This window comes from Calliphora vicina, chromosome 1, assembly GCF_958450345.1.
Source record: "Calliphora vicina chromosome 1, idCalVici1.1, whole genome shotgun sequence".
Classification (NCBI taxonomy): domain Eukaryota; kingdom Metazoa; phylum Arthropoda; class Insecta; order Diptera; family Calliphoridae; genus Calliphora; species Calliphora vicina.
Genome location: NC_088780.1, coordinates 33972828 through 33993016, shown reverse-complemented (window position 1 = coordinate 33993016; position 20189 = coordinate 33972828). Strand labels below are relative to the sequence as shown.

The 20189-nt window shown below is 32.9% G+C and overlaps 1 protein-coding gene across 1 annotated transcript in view; it reads right to left on the bottom strand.

The window, feature by feature from the left end:
* LOC135957424 (PP2C-like domain-containing protein CG9801) overlaps window positions 1–20189 on the bottom strand; it is an 80054-nt gene that overhangs the window by 35248 nt on the left and 24617 nt on the right. The window contains exon 2 of the mRNA XM_065508167.1: window positions 3520–3560. The gene's annotated coding sequence lies outside the window, so the exon portion shown is untranslated. The remainder of the gene's footprint in view (window positions 1–3519; window positions 3561–20189) is intronic.

Sequence of the window (20189 nt, the reverse complement as noted above, 5' to 3'; positions counted from 1 at the left end):
TTACAAAACCCAATTCGTACATATAATCAGACTGAGATAATTTATGTGAATTTATTGGTGAAGATACTTCAGCTCCTAACAAATCAACTAAACCATTTAGTAAATGAATTTGAGAACATCATTTTGAAATAAACGGTTCAACTTATTGATATCATAAATTTACAATTTTCCAAAAAACTTTTTTTTTAAAAAATAAAACTTTTTGCACCTCAAAAACCTTGCAAAAAAAGGGAAAACTTGACATATGGTAACGCTGATCATAACTAAACGAAACTATGAAAAATCTAAAACAATGCAAAAAGGAATATTCTTTATCATGCTTTTGATTTCTCTAACATATACAATCAGCGAGAGAGTTTTTTCCAAGAAAAGTTTTATTAAATCTAAAGAAAAAATCTTTTAAATTATATTCTTTTAATAAAAGATTATTTCAGAAGATCTCACTAAAGCCCTAAAAACCTCACATATTGCTCATTTGCTGCAACAACGTCATAATTCAAAAAAAGTCGTTTCGAGAAAAACGTCTTTGAATATTTTATGATATTTTACTACATATTTCTTAAATAAATGTTCAACAAATCATGCGATTTCAGAAATAGTAGATGTTAATATCTTTCTAATCTGTATTTAACCCAAACTTATAAAATATACGAGAAAACATGAATTTTAATTTTGATGTTTACAACAAAAAAAACTCTCACACAAAAAATAATTGACTTTTTTGAAAACTGATAAAACTTTAAGAAAGATTGTAGAACAGCTCATATTTTGTATTACTCAGTTAAAAAAAAACGGATTTTGAGTTATGTCGTTGTTGCAGCAAATAGACGATATGTTTACAAAAATTATCTCAAATACCTTATTTGCTGTTTTTTATGTTTTTGTACACAAAATTCGTTGTTGTATTTTCAATTTAAAATGAAAATAAAAATTATTCGGTTAACCGATTAAATCAGAAACCCGATTAATTGAATACCCTAGTATATACTAACTTTTGAGTCTCACTGTGTAATCTGAAATGTCATATTTTAAGAGTATTTAATGAAATTTACCCGATCTCGCCCTAAACTTTTTGAAACTCAATCTATATATCGAAAAACCCCTAATAATGGAGCACTTTAAAAAAAAAAAACTTAAAAAATATTTGCAAAACATTTATCTAAACAAAAAATATTGATTTGTGTACTCAAATACCTGAAGTTTATGGATCCATTTAAATATTTCTACTTGTAACTGACTTAACAAAAAATATAAGCTCTCGAAATATCACAATTTTCAATATTAACCACAACTCGCAAAATTTGTAAAAATTATTTGACTTTGACCGCTCACTGCCGATAAAGTAAGTTACTCACAACTGTAATTTTAGCAGTTAGTGATGTAGAATTGAATGCACTTTTGCCCCATACCAAACTTTTGAATTAATCGCCACTTTTGATACATTTCAACCCTCTGTGCAGCGGCTTGAAAATCTTTTGTTGCCGTTGTGAAAAATTTCTTGGGAAATCTGAAGGGAATGTGAGAATAAAAGTACTCTATCTACACAGTCATTTAGATATGTTTCCTAAAAATCTTGGATCGTATAGCGAAGAACAAGGAGAATGTTTCCATCAAGATTTAAAAGTGATAGAAGACAGATATCAGATGACAGAACAGAGATTATCTGTTGAAAATTTCAGCCAGCTACATCCTTTCGTTTGGGCTCAATCGTGTTTTCAACAGACAAACATACGGACGGACATAGCGAGATCGTTTAGAATCTTATGATTACCCAGTAAAACAATGGAAACATTTCCAAATATTTCATTAGTGATCTGAAATAATTTTTTAAAAAATTTTAACATTTTTGTAGTATTTTATTTGTATACTTTTATTAACGTAATTTAAGAAAAAACAAAGGACATAATTAATTAAATTCTAAAAATAAAAAAACAAAATGAAAAGATTTCTTTATTACGGCATTAACAAAACAATGGAAACTTAGGTATTATTTTAAAAAATATGGTCTAAACTTTTGCAATAACTCAATATTTTGTTATAACTGCTACACATCGACGATGCATTGAACCAATTAAAGAGTCAATGGTCTCCTTTGAAATATTTTGCCATTCCCTTATAACCGCCTCCGATAAATCTTCCTTTCTGGTATAATTGTGGGTCCTTATTTTACGATCTACAATTTCCCATAGATTTTCTATGGGATTGAGATCTGGCGATTGGGCAGGCCACTTCAAAAAACGTACCTCGTTGGATTGTAACCACTCGGTTACAACCCTAGAGGTGTGTTTCGGGTCGTTGTCGTGTTGGAATCTCCAAACTAGGGGCATATTTTCCTCAGCGTATGGATACATAACATCATTTAATATGGTTCTGTATCCTATACCTGTCATGGTATCTTTTATAATATGAATTGGGCCCATACCTTACCCTGAAAAACATCCCCATACCATAATATTACCGCCAAAATTTACAGTCTTATTTGTGTACTTTGGATGTAATCTTTTTCCCTTAGGTCGTCTTACAAATGTTCTCCCATCACTGTCTCTTAAATTGTATTTGTATTCGTCGGAAAAGAGGACAGTATTCCATTTCTGTATCGACCAGTTTAAATGATCCCTGGCAAATTGTAGACGAGCAGAACGGTTCTTTTTAGAAATGAGTGGTATTTTCACAGGACGATAGCAACCAAGACCAGCCTCATTTGACCTGCGACTAACTGTTCGGGTACTTATTTCTAATTTTAGGCTATTAACAACCTCTCGAGGAGTTATTTTTGGGAATTTCTTGAACTCTCTCGCTATTAAATTATCTTGTCTAGGAGTAGTCTTACGAGGTCTTCCACCTAAATGTTGAGTTTTTACAGAACCGGTCTCATGAAACTGCTGTTTTATTTATTGAATATTTGTCACAGATACTTTTTTGTTTTAAACCAGGTTTAAAATCGTTAATTATTTTATTTTTCAAGCCTTCACAAATCTTAATTTTAGCCTTAACTTTGAAAAAAAGCAATTATGCGAAAAACTTAGAAAATGAAATTGTGAAAAATTACCAGAATTTAAAAAATAAAATAACTGTAAACAGGATGCTTTTTACATCGTTCTTTTTAATATTATTTTCGTTTTAAACTTCTTTCTTGCAGAAGTTTAAAAGTTTCCATTGTCAGTAGCTAAATAGTGAATATTTTTAATTTTGTTCCCTTTTTTCAGAATATAATTAATTATGTTGTTTGTTTTTCAGTTAATTTATATAAATAAAACTATACAAGTAAAATACTAAAAAAAATAATTTTTATTTAAAAAAAAATGTTTTAAATTTTGGGCTACATATGGAATATTTGGAAAAGTTTCCATTGTTTTGTCAACCACTGTATATACACTTTGGTTCTCGACCAATATTTCAATATGTTACAAACGGAATGACAAAATCAATATATCCACCATCTATCATCTGTCTTATTTGAGAAATAATTTCTGAACCAAAATTTGTTGCGTAATTTTTAAAAAAAGTTTTGAAACTTACCGGTAGTGCATGCAGGGTGTTTAGCCGAATTGAAAATAATTCTGAAATATAAAAAAAGACAATTAATTATTGATATATTAAATGATTAAATTTCCTACTGTGTTCATAAAAATATTTTAAATATTTAGTTGAACAACAACCAATAAATAAGCAAAAAAATATGTACTCTATTTAAAATTTGCTTAATCTTGTGTTATTTTTTTTTTTTAATTTTGTTATATATCTATTATTTTAATGTGTATGAGAGGGATTATAAATGAAATTTGATTGAAATTGTTATGGAACATTTCAACGCCGCAAAGCCATCAATAAAATGCTATAAAAATAAACACGCTACTACTCACTCAAGCAGCGGAAAACCATTAATACGTTGGGTGATCTGTGGAATTTCAAATGAAAAACAAACATATTGTTTATATCAGGCTCGGATCCAGGGGGGAGGAAATAGGAAATTCCCCTCCCCCGCCAAAACCGAAAAGGTTTAGTATAAAAAATTAAAAAAAAGAAAACTAATTTTTGTTTTTTCCCCCACCAAATGGTTGACCTGGATCCGCGCCTGGTTTTTTTAGTATTTAAAGTAATTTATTACGAAATTCTTATTTAAAAGAAAACGACTATTTGTCTTTAACAACATTTATATCGTTTTTAAATGTCTAAAATATTGATAATACTAAAGATCCAAAGATTTTTATCTCAAAGTAATTAATCAAAAGATCTATTAATTTGAATGACAAACTAAATAAAGTTTCTCATTTAAAAAATTTAAAAAAATCTTTTAGCTAAAATAAATAATAATAGCAAAATCTAAACAAAGAATATGTTTCAAGGTTTTTGCAGCACAATAACAAAACAAAAATACGTCTTTATTGTCTCATGGTTGTTTAACATTTCCAACGTTTTTATGGATGTCTCTCCATTCAATCCATTCATGTCTATTTAACCATAAATATTCATAATTCTCTCCACATGTGCGGTTGTTTATATTTATGTTGTCTTCCGTCTGTGTTTCTGTCTGTCCCCGTGTCTTCTTTGATTCTATTTGTCAGTCAGTCTGGTGTTTAAGCTTTTCTTTATCTTTCTTTGTTGGTGCTTTCATGAATATTAAAATTTGTTTAGTATTTTTGTTTTCATTGAATTGACTGCTAAAGGGTGAGAAGTATTATGATTATGGTTGTGTTGAAGATACCCTGCTATACCGGGATATAAATTATATAGAAATACTTTATATTGAAATACAAAATTGAAAGATAACTTTATAAATTTATCTATAGGGTAGAAGTAGCCATATACCACTGGGGAAATTTTACCGAACTTTCCGAAAGAAATAAATCTAATAAAATCGATCGTTTGATCTCATCCCTAACCATTTATACTAGGTTGATTGAACAGTCAGATTTACTAGGGTCCCGTTATGATACCGTCCAAATTAAAGGCTCGCAATCCATGTTCTGTAGCTAATGGTGGGGATCGAAGATGTTGTCGGTGACCGAAGATGTTGTCAAAGGTTGGATTCAACAGCCACCTAAAGCAAGGTTTACTAGGGTCCACCATTAAATCCAATTGTAATACCGTAATCTTAAGAACGTCCAAATTAAAGGGTCGCAATCTAACTTCAGTAGCTAATGTCCAGTTAATTAAAGTGTGGATCCTTACCAAGTAACTAGTGGAGAGAAATGTCTTAACAGAAAGCGTTCGGTGACCGAAGAGGTTGTCAAAGGTTGGATTGGACCTTAAACAAGGTTTACTAGGGTCCGCAATCCATCTTTTGTAGCTAATGTCATTTTAATTAAAGTGTGGATCCTTACCAAGTCACTAGTGAAGAAACATGTCTGAACAGAAAGCTTTCGGTGACCGATGAGGTTGTCAAAGGTTGGATTCGACAGCCACCTTAACCAAGGTTTACTAGGGTCCAGCATTAGTTCCCGTTGTGATACCGTAAGCTTAAGTACGTTCAAATTAAAGGGTCGCAATCCATCTTCTGTAGCTAACGTGGAGTTAATTATGGTGTGGATCATTCCCAACTCACTACACCATTTTTCATTGAAATTGAGAAAATTTCAAATGAAATTGAGAATTTCAAATTGAAATTGAGAAAATTCCAAATGAAATTGAGAATTTCCATTTTAAATTGAGAAAATTTCAATTGAAATTGAGAATTTCCATTTGAAATTGAGAATTTCCATTTGAAATTGAGAATTTCCATTTGAAATTGAGAATTTCCATTTGAAATTGAGAAAATTCCAAATGAAATTGAGATATTCAAATTGAAATTTAGAAAATTACAAATGAAATTGGGAAAATTCCAATTGAAATTGAGAAAATACCAAATGAAATTGGGAAAATTCTAAATAAAATAGAGAAATATTATATAAATTATTTTAAACTAAAAAGAACAAAATTAACGATTATATCAGATGTGGAAAGATGTGGTGGTCTGGGTAGAGCGACCAATTTCACTTTATTTTGTCGTAGAAAACATGGTTGGTCTTGTGTTGGATCCCGATCCCGAACATTTGAACTGGAATTTCTCAATTTCATTTGGAATTTTCTCAATTTGAAATGGAAGTTTTCAATTTCAATTGGAATTTTCTCAATTTGAAATGGAAATTCTCAATTTCAATTGGAATTTTCTCAATTTGAAATGGAAATTCTCAATTTCATTTGGAATTTTCTCAATTTAAAATGGAAATTCTCAATTTCATTTGGAATTTTCTCAATATCATGTATAATGTTCTCAATTTCAATGAAAAATGGTGTAGTAGAGAGAGACATGTCTTAACAGAATGCGTTCAGTTATCAAGGTTTACCAGCATTAGGTCCCTTTGCGATACCGTAAGCATAAGTTACACCATATATCCAAGTTAAAGGGTCGCAATTCGTCTTCTGTAGCTAACGTCGAGTTAATTAAGGTATGGATCATTACTCACTAGTGAAGCGATGTCTTAACAGAAAGTATTCGATGAACGAAGAGGTTGTCAAAGGTTGGGCAGTGAAGGTATTCCGTTGTCTCATCATCGCCCTCATTGCTTCTGCAAAAGTAATATTACGGAAGTTGAAGCCTGGTCAGTTAACACCGTTGTTACCGTTATTATAGGCATGTTAAGCCATGGTCCTTTTCAGAGTATTCAGCACAAAGGAAGAAATTCTGTTTTAAAGTTCATACACAGAGGAAACTACCTTATATGCTGGCCATTTTAAAGATTAGTAAGACTCATGGCATAAAGTGCCTATATTCTCCTGTAGATCTTGTAAGCACGAAAGCTTCTGATTCATCTCAACCAGCAAGAGTGTTCCAATCAACTTGCTTCGGCTTTTTACAACCCGGTCCCCTGTACTTCGCTGATTTTTGGTATTCAGAAATGGTCGTCCTTAATTAACATAGGGAATATTTGAAGGTTTTAGTTGGTTGTTGAATCAGAATACATTAATCCTGTGCAAGATACTTATGTGACTTAATGTTTATTTAAGCTGTAATACTCTGTTAACTAACGCCATACGCACAAATTCTACAAAATCTGCATGAGAAAAGCTGAATTAGATATCGTTGTATCTACATACAAGCTAGTAATCTAGCTTTAAAACCGATTATCAGACTGAACGCAACTGGAGGATGAATCTAAAGAAACAATGGACGAATTTCCTGGTCTAATTGATTCTTACAATTCTTCAACCTTCTCTTCGAAATGTTTCTACATCTCAATCTTCTATAACTTAGAGGCGACTATGGACGAACTTCCTGGTCTAATTGATTCTTACCATTCTTCACCCTTCTCATCGCAATATTTCCACTTCTCAATCTCCTACAACTTACAGACGAACCTTTTCAAAAAGGAAGATACAACTAAATAAATAGTTGTTCTTTAATGGCGAAACTTTATGTATTCAGTTAATGGTGATTCCATATTGAAGAATATGAGATTTAGAATGACTTGTGTATTCCCAAATGCATGTAAACGGTCAATGAAAAATGTATTCCGATCAAAAAATGTTTGTAATTCGTAGTACTTTCAAGGTGGATTAAATCAACAGCAGTATTCCAATCATATTGATGCGACTTTTGTCATACCGGGGCCATCGTGTTTCGCTGATTTTCTGAATTCAAGGTTATTCAAAGACGGAATACATCAGTCCATAATTAATGCTCAATTGAACTTTAATACCCTGACAACAGATAAATTCTACAAAATCTCTTTATCGATGGATTATTTAGTCAGGAAGCTAGCTTTAAAATCGGTGGCCAGATTGTATCAACTGGAGTATAAAACTATAGATCATAGCAATATTCCAGTAGTTATCATTTGGACTATTGACCAATTCCTGGTCTAATAGATTATTTCAATCCTACAACCTTCTTGCACTTCTCAAACTCCCAAATTTTAATAATGAAACTTTAGCTCTGTTAATAACTAAAAGTTGTTACTAGTTAGTAACAATTAGGGATGCCAATCCCGATCCCGAAAATCCCGGGATTTTTCGGGATCGGGATTTCCCGAATCCCGGGATTTGTGAAAAAGAATCCCGGGATTTTTCGGGATTAACAAATCCCGAAATATTGAGATTTTTGATATTTTAGGAAGATTTTTGAAGCACCCAAAATACTAAATTCAGCATATTTTTTATAATACTAATCTCGCTTCAAATCCAAACGCAGCCAGATTTTTTCATTTGAATCGGAGAGCAGCACGTCTCCCTTGCATTAACAGGCTTTTACACAATTTACACTTTTACGAAATTTATGTTCAAGTTATTTTCTAAAGGGGTCTAGGGGCAAATGTAGTCCGATTTCCGCAGTACTTTACAGTATAATTTCAGAGTACTTATAACTTATTTTGTGCAAAATTTTATAAGGATTGCCGCATAATCAAGATATTTATGACTGCTCAAACAGTACTCCGGGGGACAATTGTATGGAGCTAGGGGAAATCATGGACCATTTTATTTTAATTTAACGCATTAGTTTTTGATTTGTTATGTTTTTACTTAAATATATTAATGAAATAATAGTTTTTATTGTTGAATTTGATGTTTTTGACGTTTAACTAAAATCCCGAAGTCCCGAAAAATCCCGAAATCCCAAAAAATCCCGAAATCCCAAAAAATCCCGGGATCCCGAAAAATCCCGGGGTCCCGAAAAATCCCGGGATCCCGGGATTTACATTTCTAAAATCCCGAATCCCGGGATTTGTAAAACCCAGTCCCCTTTGGCATCCCTAGTAACAATTGTTACTGGAAAAGCGTTCATTAACTCAAAAAACTTGTAAGGAGAGAAAAAATCAAGAGCGTATAAATTTTAGAGAGTGTTCTCTCGCTGCAAACTATTACAAGTTCTATTTGGAACTCGTAATAGTTAGCAGCTTATATTTCAAATGTTTTGTGTTATTGTTTATTTATTTTCAATATTATTTTTGTGGTGAAAAAATGTCAAAAAAATAATTATCAATAAAATTGAAGAAACTGTGAGTATTTATAAATTAGCTATGTTCAATAACTGTTTATTTATTTAAAATTTTATTTTTGTGGTGAAAAAATGTCAAAACATAAGAATTGTCAATAAAATTTAAGAAAATGTGAGTATTTATACATTTTAAAAGGAATAAAATAAGGAAATTGTGTGTATAAAACAATTGTTACTGGAAAAGCTTTCATTTACTTTTTACTATTTTTGAGAATTTAAGAGAGTAATTTTGTAAATTTTGATTTTATTCTCTCGTTGCAAGTATTTACTGGGAAAGTAAATGAACAGACCTTTTATGTTTTCATAGATAGTTCCAAAAAGGCAGATACAATGGAGTTGACGGTGGTGACTACATGGAAGAATTTGTGGTTTAACTGACTATTATATTTCAAATATATTGTTTATAATTCAGTCACTGATGCCAAATCACGTCACAAGTTATACAGTTGAGTTTATTTTGCTTAATGTTTTCTTTTGGTGTTTTCTGAAGTCCTAGATCTATGCCAATAAGCCACAATCGACCGTTGCCCTCAAACTCAACATAATCCAGGACAACGGTCAAATTCAACCGAATATATGAGTCATTAAAAATTGGACCTCTCGGGTCAGTGACACCGAGCGGATCATAAAATTCGTTAATACCTCACACATATGTAGCTTGTTTTATTATATTTAAACATTCTTTAGACCGAATTGTTGACGATCAAAATGAAACGATCTGACAAATAGAGATATTAGAGCTTCGGAACCCTCGGATCCCTTCAATCGTGCGGATTATACATGGGTTTTTAAGTAAAAAAAATCCTCACATAGAGTGTTCTCTTTTATATAAAGAACGATCCAACTTTTATTGTCGGCGATCAAAATGAAACGATCTGACAAATAGAGATATTACAGTTTTTCGCAGAGTTTTTGGACTTCTCCACCGTGCGGATCATACATGGGTCTTTAAGTAAAAAAATACCTCACATAGCATGGTTTATTATATTTAAACATTGATTCACCTTTATTGAAAACCCCTTTAGTATCCTTTAGACCGAATTGTCGACGACCAAAATGAAACGATCTGGCAAATAGAGATATTAACATTTTTAGTAGAGTTTTTGGAAATCTCGAATCCTTTTCACCTTTATTGTCGGTGATCAAAATGAAATGAGGGTGCTGTGGCTTAATTGGTTAGCGCGTTTGATCATTGAGCATGATATGGTATTTGTGGCCTGGGTTCGATTCCCAGCCGCTGCCAATCAATAACATCAGTTTATAATAATTATTAGTTTACTAATAACTAATATTTATCACAGCGCCCTCCTTCGGTGGTATAACACTAAAATGCCACCGAAGTTAAATAATAAAATAAAGGTTGTTGGCTTGACTAAGGCGCCATCTCTCCACCAGAGGCTTTGCAACCTGCACTAATAACAAACATAACGCGCAATTGCAGAGTTGTTAATTAAAAGCTTTTCTCCTCCTTTCACCACCTTTTCCTCTACCCTCTATCCCCTTTCCAAAGAAAGTAACACATTTATATATAGGCATATTAATTGTCTGAGTGTTACTTTTCTTTTTTAAAAAAAAAGAAAAAAATGATGGGCTGCAAAATAGTAATTGGAAGGTTATTTGAATTTCAATATTTCAGCTAATACTTTCTCCTCGATTATTATCTTTATCACTTTATATTTACTATCATTATCAACCTTAAACATTCGTCTATTTCTCTGCAACTTCTACATTATATCAGGGATCAGTCAGGCGGATCGAAGTAAGCACGGATCTAGGTCAACCCTTTATTTTACATTTTTCTTTTTTCCTTTTTTATATTAAAACTTTTCAGTGTTGGGGAGGGATTAATTTCCTTTTTACCCCCCTAGATCCCAACCTGCTCCACTCACTGAAATCTAACTGTTAACCAGAATAAACAGAATAAAGTAGCCCCTCAAACAATTGTCATTATATTATCCCCTTCTATATCCCAAAAAATATAACGTTAAACATAATGTGTTGCAATTGGTTAAACCAACTTAATATACCTCCAATTCACTGCTAAAAATTCTTAATAATCGCTAACAAAGCCGTATGAATAACTCTATTTATAACCTTTATACACAAATTTTTTCCCCACTCTTGCTGGTGCCTTCGTTATGTTTTTTTTTTGTTCGACCTGACCTGATATTGACATACACAACACAATTTTGAAAAAAGGATATGTAAACATGCTCAAGGGTGGGTTTTTTTATGCTGAAATTGTGGTAGGTGTCATCATCATCATCATCGTTGTCGCTGTTGCCATCATTGTCCTTGTTTCTTGTCATCGTCACATTACAATATTGGTGGCAGACAGTATTTATGCTGACAGTGAAAACGATTTTAGAAAAAATGTAAAAAAACATTTTGTAAATAAATACATAAATTCTATGAACTTTATGAGAGGAACCATTTACGTTTGCTAAAAAAGAGCATTATTTTTGGTATTCAAAACAAAAAAAAATGTTGTAATATTTGATTAGGATGCCTCGGGATTTTGTAAATATTTTAAGGAATTCTATATTAAATCAAGATGGATACGATAAATTATGCAATTATATTTGAAACCAAACACTTTGGATATAGGAAGTTGTTTAATTTGGGTGATATTTATACTTGGTGTTGAGATATTTGTACTTTTAGCAATTGGTATAGAAGGAAAGAATAAATGTTTAAGAAATATTAGGTGAGAGAACACAAAAGCAATCGAAATTTAATTCCATGATAAGGGAAGCACAGGAATAGTTCATAATTAAAAAAAACACTAGTTAACAAGTTATTTAACGAGATATATAACTAGATGACCGAATTTCTAAGATCAATTTGAGTCAAGTCCATGAAGTTGATGCTCTTGTTCGAGGCTAAAAACCAGTGGATGATGGTGGGTTATAGGTTATATACCTTAAGAATACAGTTAATATTCCAGCTCTAAAATTTGTGTTGAGTCTAAGAACGACTTAGAGATCATTCCTGAAATCCAACAACTGCTGACTAGCCGCTACTGGAATATAATTACTTCATCTTAAAATTTACAGTCACGAAAGCAATAATATAAGGTGGAGGAGAGCTGTTTCAAAATTAATGAAGAAATAGCTAACTTGACATCAAGGAATGTATATAATATTTTCATGTAACGGCTGAATTTTACCTCCTTCGTGAGGTCTGTAAATAGCATTCCTGATGACTATGATGTCCTCTTTTCCTTGTAGTGAGTTAAGACAGTTTAATGTTAAAGAGGTTGAGCAAGAGGACATTGGACTGAGGAATTCGTTGAATAATTCACTTGACGTATACTCTGATAATTCACGATCAAACTCCTCGCATTGTAGAGCATTGTGGAATGAAAGATTCCGAAATATTGTGGCATGTCTCAGCGTTTACAAGTTGAGCTCCTCGAAGTCCGCCTACTGGTTTAAGATCTGTAAGATCCGAGTATATATGTCGCTTAATACTGCTGGCAATTGATTAGAAATGCTTCAACTGTCTTCGCAATAGTAACAAGAGGAATATTGCCCTCTCTTGTAGTTTTCTCTGAGGAATTCTTTGGATAATTCTCTGATAATAATTCTCTGATAATCGATCAAACTCTTCGCATTGTAGGGCATTGTGGAATGCAAGATTCTTAAAGATTGCGGCATGTCTGAGCATTGAGGGCCTTTGACATGTTGAACTCCACGAAGTCTTTCTACTGGTTTAAGATCTGCAAGATCAGAGTAGATATGTTGGTTAATGCTGCTCGCAATTTAATAGAAATGCTTCGACTATTTTCACTAAATTAAAAAGAGGAATATTGCTCACTGATACGTTAAAAACCATTTTCCATTAACTATCCTTTTCAAAATTAGCTTGGATATTCCGACAGAGCCTAAAGCCATTGACGACTTGTGTAGCCTCAGTTGGGGGAAAAAGTTTTGGTGTGTCCGAGACTGGCAAACAGTACTTCTTGCAGTTCTTCAATTGACCTTACTATTTCTGCCGCTTATTCCCATTTATCAACATCCTGATATCGGAACACAGCTGGAATATCTTAAAGTCGTCCGCAAGGTCGTATGAATAATCGACCAGTAAGGATGAATGAAGCAAGCGATGGGGAACTTTCTCCTAAAAGGTCTTCATTGAGCGCTTCCTAGCTTTAAATTTAAATAAAACAAAGTGTATCTGAGATATCATCGACATTTTTTATTCGAATGAAAGGTCTATCGATGTTAAACATGGGATCACTGAACTAATTGACACGATAAACCCCATTTTTCAGCTGCTTAATTATCTGTATCACAGCAGAGTTGCCATTTTTGGAGAGAGCATAATCCTCATGAGACTCTTGTGACTTAATTACATACCGAACCAATCACTGTTTACATGCCGAAGGCGCCATCAGCCCATTTATCTTTAAATCCTAAACCAGGGAACCACTTTACCGTGAATGGCGAACGCCGCAGGTAAATGATTCGTGATTTTTATATTCCAACAAGACGGCACAACATTCCGTACAGCGCGTGAAAACATCACATTGTTTGATCCAAACGTTTGGTGACCGAATTACAATTGGACTACTTCTTGTGGTGGTACGTCAAATCTCTGGTATGTGCTGATAAACCAGCAACGATTGATCACCCTTCTCCGTCGAATTGGAGAGAGAGACCACAACTTAAAAATTGCTGTACTTAATTTACAGTTCTGCACGTAATCTTACTATTTCTTCCTCGTATTCGTATTTATCAACCATCTGATATCAGAACACAGCTGGAATATCCTTAATTCGTCTGCGAGTCCCTAATGATGGGTTGAAGCGAACGACGGCAGCTTCACTGTTTCGGGAGACTTTCTCCTTGTATATGTTGGTGGTTTCAGAAGATTGTTTTCTCGATTTGTTCCGCACAAATCCGGTCAGATCGTTTCCCTGATCTGATCGGAATATTTTGAGTATCAAGAAATTGTCCTCAAGCTTATAAATAAAGAGAAAGTGTCCTATAATGCAGAATGTTATGGATGTCGAATGATATGCCTTCACAGTTTTGGTGCGATGGTTTCGAAATTGTTGTATGTATGGGAATTATTCATCAGTTTTATCTACTTAACCGCTGTGATCACAATTTAGTATGATCACTACTATAGTTGAACTATAATATGGATATCACCTAAGGTTTTCCGACTGAAATCGTTGGTGTAAACGACGAAGATGGTTGCTGCTGCTACGGTTATTCCAATTGCGTTGGAGAGGGTTGTCATTGTAAGCCTGAAACAACTTAGTTTTCTAACATCATCCTTTCGGGACCTAGACCTGGTACAGTTCCTGTGAAGAGGCAGCTGTTGTACAGCCGGTTCTGGAACAGATTTTGTTCAACTTTGGCTGTGAGCAAAAGAAATTTCCAAATTCACTGCACTAATTTTCAAAACTAAAATATTTTTAATAAATTTGCGTAACAGTTCCTAGTTGTCAAGCTTTTAAATAGCAAACACTTTGATGTGGGTGTTTGTTCTTGACATTTTGCAAAATTGCAAACATTGTTGTTTGACATTTCAACTTGCCACCTGAATAATACCACATACTCCTCTTGTACTCCTGATGGCATAAAGGAAGTAATTAATAAAACAACTAAATTTTAATTAAAACTAAAAATAGTTGATATTATGACAAACAAGAAAACAAACCAAATAAAGTTCTTTAACCTTTTTGCCTGACAACAATTGTCGCGTGTGAAAATGTTGCCGATGGAAAAACATTACAAATTTAAATTGTTTTTGCTATACTTTTCCCCCTTATATGTAAATTGTAAATGTAATTGGTAGCATTCATAAACACACGTTTTGGGGCAGCAACATGCAAAAATGTGTTAAATTTAAAAAAATAATAAATGTACATTTGTACGTAGTATAGAGTATAATATTTATGCAAATTATTGTATTTGTCATTTAATGTCATTTGAGAATTGAAAAGTGAATTTTGTTGACAGTTATTATACGTTTTTTTAATAGAGATACTATAAAAAAAATAGCAGGTAATTTAGGTTAAATAGTTAATAGTTTTAACTGCATAAAGTCATGCTAAATATTTAATTAGTAGTGGAAAATTTTACTTGTTTATGAAAAATCTTGTGTTGTATTTATCGTAAATACAATTTGCAATGTGAACACTCTTAATGTATCCAACATTTCTGAGCATTACAAAACATTTAATGTCAAAGTTTGTACTAATGGCTTTGTCAAAAACTGCTTATTCTTACGTTTTTGTATTTTTAAAATGCATGCTTGAAAAACTTTTATGCTTTGTAATTCTATACAAAATTGTTTTGTGTTAAAAAAAATAAAAGAGAAACTGGGTCATATTGAGGGCTTTTATTTTGGTACATGGACGTATTTATTGTGCAATGATACATTAAGCGATGCTGATAAATACAAAGTGTTGGTTGACTTATGAAAATAAAAGTAACCGGTTTGTTTACCGGTTATTTAACAAATGTGTGTTTTTAGATTTATTTTTATATATTTGCTGTAATAAACAGCAGTATGCAGATAATCTTAAAAATAATATTAAGTTTGTTTTATATATTTCAATAACATGGGACTTATTTCTGGCTTAATGGGTATGTGAACAAGCAGAATTGCCATTTTTGGAGAGAGAAAAATCCTCATGAGACTCTTGAGACTAAATTACATCCCGAAAATCACAGTTTGGTGTGGTTTACATGCCGAAGGCTTCATTGACTGCTGGCAATTGAATAGAAATGCTTTGACTGTCTTTGCAAAATTAACAATGGGAATATTGTCTCACTTGTAGTTTACTCCGGTTTTTAACATCGGAATCATGGGACTCATTGAATCATGCTTAACTATCCGAGGGGTTATGTAACTTCAGTTGAAGGAGACTGACAAACAGTACTTCTTTCCCGCCCTGCTCTATATAAATCCGATTAAAAAGACATCCTATCATCCTTCTCCGTTGAATTGGAGGGAAATTCCACAACTTACCAATTGTGGTACTCAACTTGCAGTTCTTCAATTACTATTACTATTTCTTCCGCATATTCCCATTTATCAACCTCCTGATATCGGAACAAAGCTGGAATATCTTTAAGACGTCAGCAAGATCATATGAATAATCGACCAGTAGGGATGAAGCGAGCGACGGGGAACTATCTCCTAATGGGTCTTTCATTAAGCGCTTTCTAGCTTTAAATTTAAATAAAACAAAGTGTCTGAGATACCATAGACACTTTTTATTGGATTGAAAGACCTATCGATGTTAAAATCGGGTATTGACAAGATAAGCACTGTTTTCAGATGCTTAACTATCCGTATCACAGCAGAGTTGTCGTTTTTGGAGAGAGTACACTCCTCATGATACTCTTGAGACTCAATTACATACCGAACAAATCACTGTTTACATGCCGAAGGCGTCATCGGTCCACTTGTCCTAAAATCCGAATCCCATGTCAACATTACCGTGAATGACGAACTCTACATACAAATGATTCGTGATTTTTTCTATTTCTCATATCATTGAAACTCATATGGAGGAGAAATGGTTCCAAAAAGACGGCCCAACATGATATACAGCGCGTGAAACCATCACTTTGTTGAGGCAAACATTTGGTGATGGAATTACTTGTGGACTACTTTTTGTAGGGTTATGTCAAATCTCTAATCTGTGCTGATAAACCAGTAACGATTGATTATTTAGAAGCCAACATTCAACGCTCTATTGACGAAAAAGACCAGGTATGCTGGAAAAAATGGTGCAAAATTCCAACGACAGGATAGCGTTCATACTGCGCAGTCTCAGAACTTACTTTTAAACAATAAAACCATGAAATTTATGAGCTGATAAAGCTAAAATTTTAGTCATTACATTGAATTTGCTGTGTTTTATTTTTAAAATAGTTAATGTGCTACACAGAGAAAACAGATTCGTGATAGCAACCGAATTTGTTGCCAATCGAATGATTCGGTTGCACACATAGAATTTTTCAGTTCTAACAACACAAAGTCAGTTGATAAAGAAGAATTTCAGTTGAGGCAACCAAACTTTAGTTACCCCTTCCAATATATTGTAGCCACAACTGTAAAATTCGGTCACTAAGACAGAATCATTCGATTGGCAACAAATTCGGTTGCTATCACGAATCTGTTTTCTCTGTGTAAATTCAAGAAAATTTTAATGATTCAATAAGGAATTAATGCTTTTGAAGTTTTGCCTTGCCCCGTCCAACTTATATTTGTTTCGATCGATGGAGAACCCTTTTTTTGGGATACGCTTAACTTTAGAACAGATTAACCAAAATTGGCTTGATTCGTTCTTGACCTCAAAAGATGTTTTCTAAACAGGTCGGTTTTTTGAATACGTTAGTTGTTATAAAGGAAAAGTTCAATACTGTTTGAAAACTGATGTTGAATGATAATTATGAAATTCTATTCAGCATTTGTTCCACTCACATACAATCTAAACGATCTCTTGGAATTGAATACTGAAACGTTAAATCATCAAAAAAGGAATTCTAAAGTTTGGTCCAAAGAAAGAATCGATAAGAAAGAAAACATTAATCTTTGATTAATACATAAGATTCAACAAGTAACAGCAATTGGATTATATCAAATATTTTTATACCCTTCATCACGAATGTTAGAATTTCCACATTTGCGATCCCATAATGTGTATGTTTTCTGGATCGTCATAGATATCGGAGTCGATATAGCCATGCACGTCTGTATGTTGAAATCCACTTTCCGAATCCACACAAATAACTTACATACATGATTGATACTTCAATATATCCGCTATAGCCCAACTTAGATTGATATTTAAAATCGAGAAGATCGGCTCACAAATGGCTGAGATATTAGCAGAAAACCACAACTACATTTTGTTTCACCCCATTTTTTCACCAGGACCCTACATCAGATACCAGATTTCTACTAGACCTGGACAAGAGCAGTGTTAGAGTGATCATAGTAGGTATGAGAGTGATCATAGTACAGTTAGGACTAAAACGAACAGATGGGATGACGGAACTGCTGACTATTGTAGAATGTAATTAGTCAAAGATCAGTTGGAAATTGAGGAGTATATTATCTGACAATGACCCACAATTCCATGAGGGATTATTAGATGTTAGGTCTATAGGCCTGAGGACATTGTTGGCTTCATTAATGAATTGGGGTGGCTTTATGGTAGATAATTATGTTAGATTGGCACAGGAAGTTCTCTTTAGTACTCTCCAGGTGCTCTCTACTAAATAATTTCTTGGAGGAATTACAATTGAAGGGAATTACAATGGACCCATGGGTCTTCCAGTGGAAGTGTACTTTTATACACTACCTTTCTAAACTAAACCAAGATTGATTTTGAGGGGGTAAAAAAATCATCGTTTCCCTCAGAGTTTTTGAATTCATTATAAATAATAAATTAACTCAATCGTAATTTAAGTTAATTAAGTACTTACTTACATGCATTTGTACCTTAAATTAGTACTTAATCGCATATTTAAACAAAGTACTTATTTAAGGTTATGTATGCACTCTTTACATATTAAATTTTAAATAGTGGTTGTTACATGTTTCATTGTTTTCAGTAATTTAGCTTAAAAAAGCAGCATTTTCTTACATCATCAATTAAGTTCATTAATGATGCATATACATACAGTTTCCATTTAAGTTGAAACTTTATTTCTAGAGGAGTTTAAGCTTCTTTCTTTCTATCGATATAAACAACCCCATAATAATACTTAAAACTGAATTATTTTTATATTGCGTGCTCCTTAGTGGTGATTCGTGCTAATAAAAATACAATATTTCTCGAGCGTCATACAATATGATGGCTACACCATTTCCCCATAAAGAAAAGTTTTCAAATTTACTTCAGAATTTTCCCAAATTCCAATTATATTTCAAAATTTAGTTATTGTATTTCGAAAGTTTTTAATTTGTTTACAAAGTTTTTCCTATCGTATAATTGGAAATGGTGTAGAATGTAAAAAAACAAATTATATGCCATAGAATAATCGATGTACTAGAAATAATATGCATGTAACAGTGTACTAGCATATGGAAAATTGGTCAAAGCCATTTTTTATACACTTGATTTCCTTGATGCACGTGTAAGAGAGCATGTGCATGATCTAAGGATGTGGGTCAATAAAACGGCCATTGTTTTAAGTAATTTAAAAAGACTAAACAAAATATATTTGATACCCCTATCTAAGTATGAGCATATAATATATTTAAACCATTGACCTAGTTTTTATTTTATTCGAAAAGACATTTATGGTATTAACATGTCAAAAAGTGAAAATTGTTTGTCATGTAGAAAAAAGTTCCTATTTTATGCAGAATTTCTATTTTCATCATAAAATGTGTCAAGATGTAAAGAATTTTCTTGTGTAAAAGATGTAAAATTCCTGGCTTTCTATGAATATTACAAGTGTAAAGAACGTTTTTGTTTTGTGTTTTACTTTTCGCAAAGTTGGCAATACAACAAACAGCTTAAATATGAAAGTCAGCGGATTTGAGTGATTAAAATAAAGGATGTACAAGACAGAATGTTTACATAATAATAAAAATAACTTTTAGGTTTCCTTCTAGCAGCCAAGGATACAGTTAAATTAAATAAAGAAGATCATCGTCAGCATTTTTCTCAACAATTCTAACTGGTCCGAGCACATTTCGCTTGTAAGTTAAATCAGGAACCTGTTTAGAAGTGCGAAAAGCAAACCATGGAAAGTGGTTCATATGTAGCAGCGTGAAAGGATCCTATGAGTAGAGCCGTCTATCTAGGATTTTGACAGCTGTCCCAAGTTACATCCAGATCTTGAGACTGCGGAAAGGAAACACCTCAGTTGTTAGAAAATGATAATCTTCCAGGAAATGCGAACCTGATCATGCTGAATCTGATACTTATATTTGGCCTATCTTGCATGATGCCACACAACGGGGGAAGGCCTCTCACACTATACTGAAGGACTACGGCTCATTAGTCTATTGTCTTTCCTCCTGAAATCCGTTGAGAGGATAATCGATTTGTATTTGCAATCTATCTGCATCTGAACACACCTACAGAGTTTCCGGCGATCGAATGTGGTCTCCACATCTGACGTAAATATCTATTCAGACAGTTGAGTCACTTTAACTGTCTTGGAGTACTTGTTCGTGAAAATGATTGGCTATATGACTAAAAAAAATTTAGTTTTTATTTTGAAAC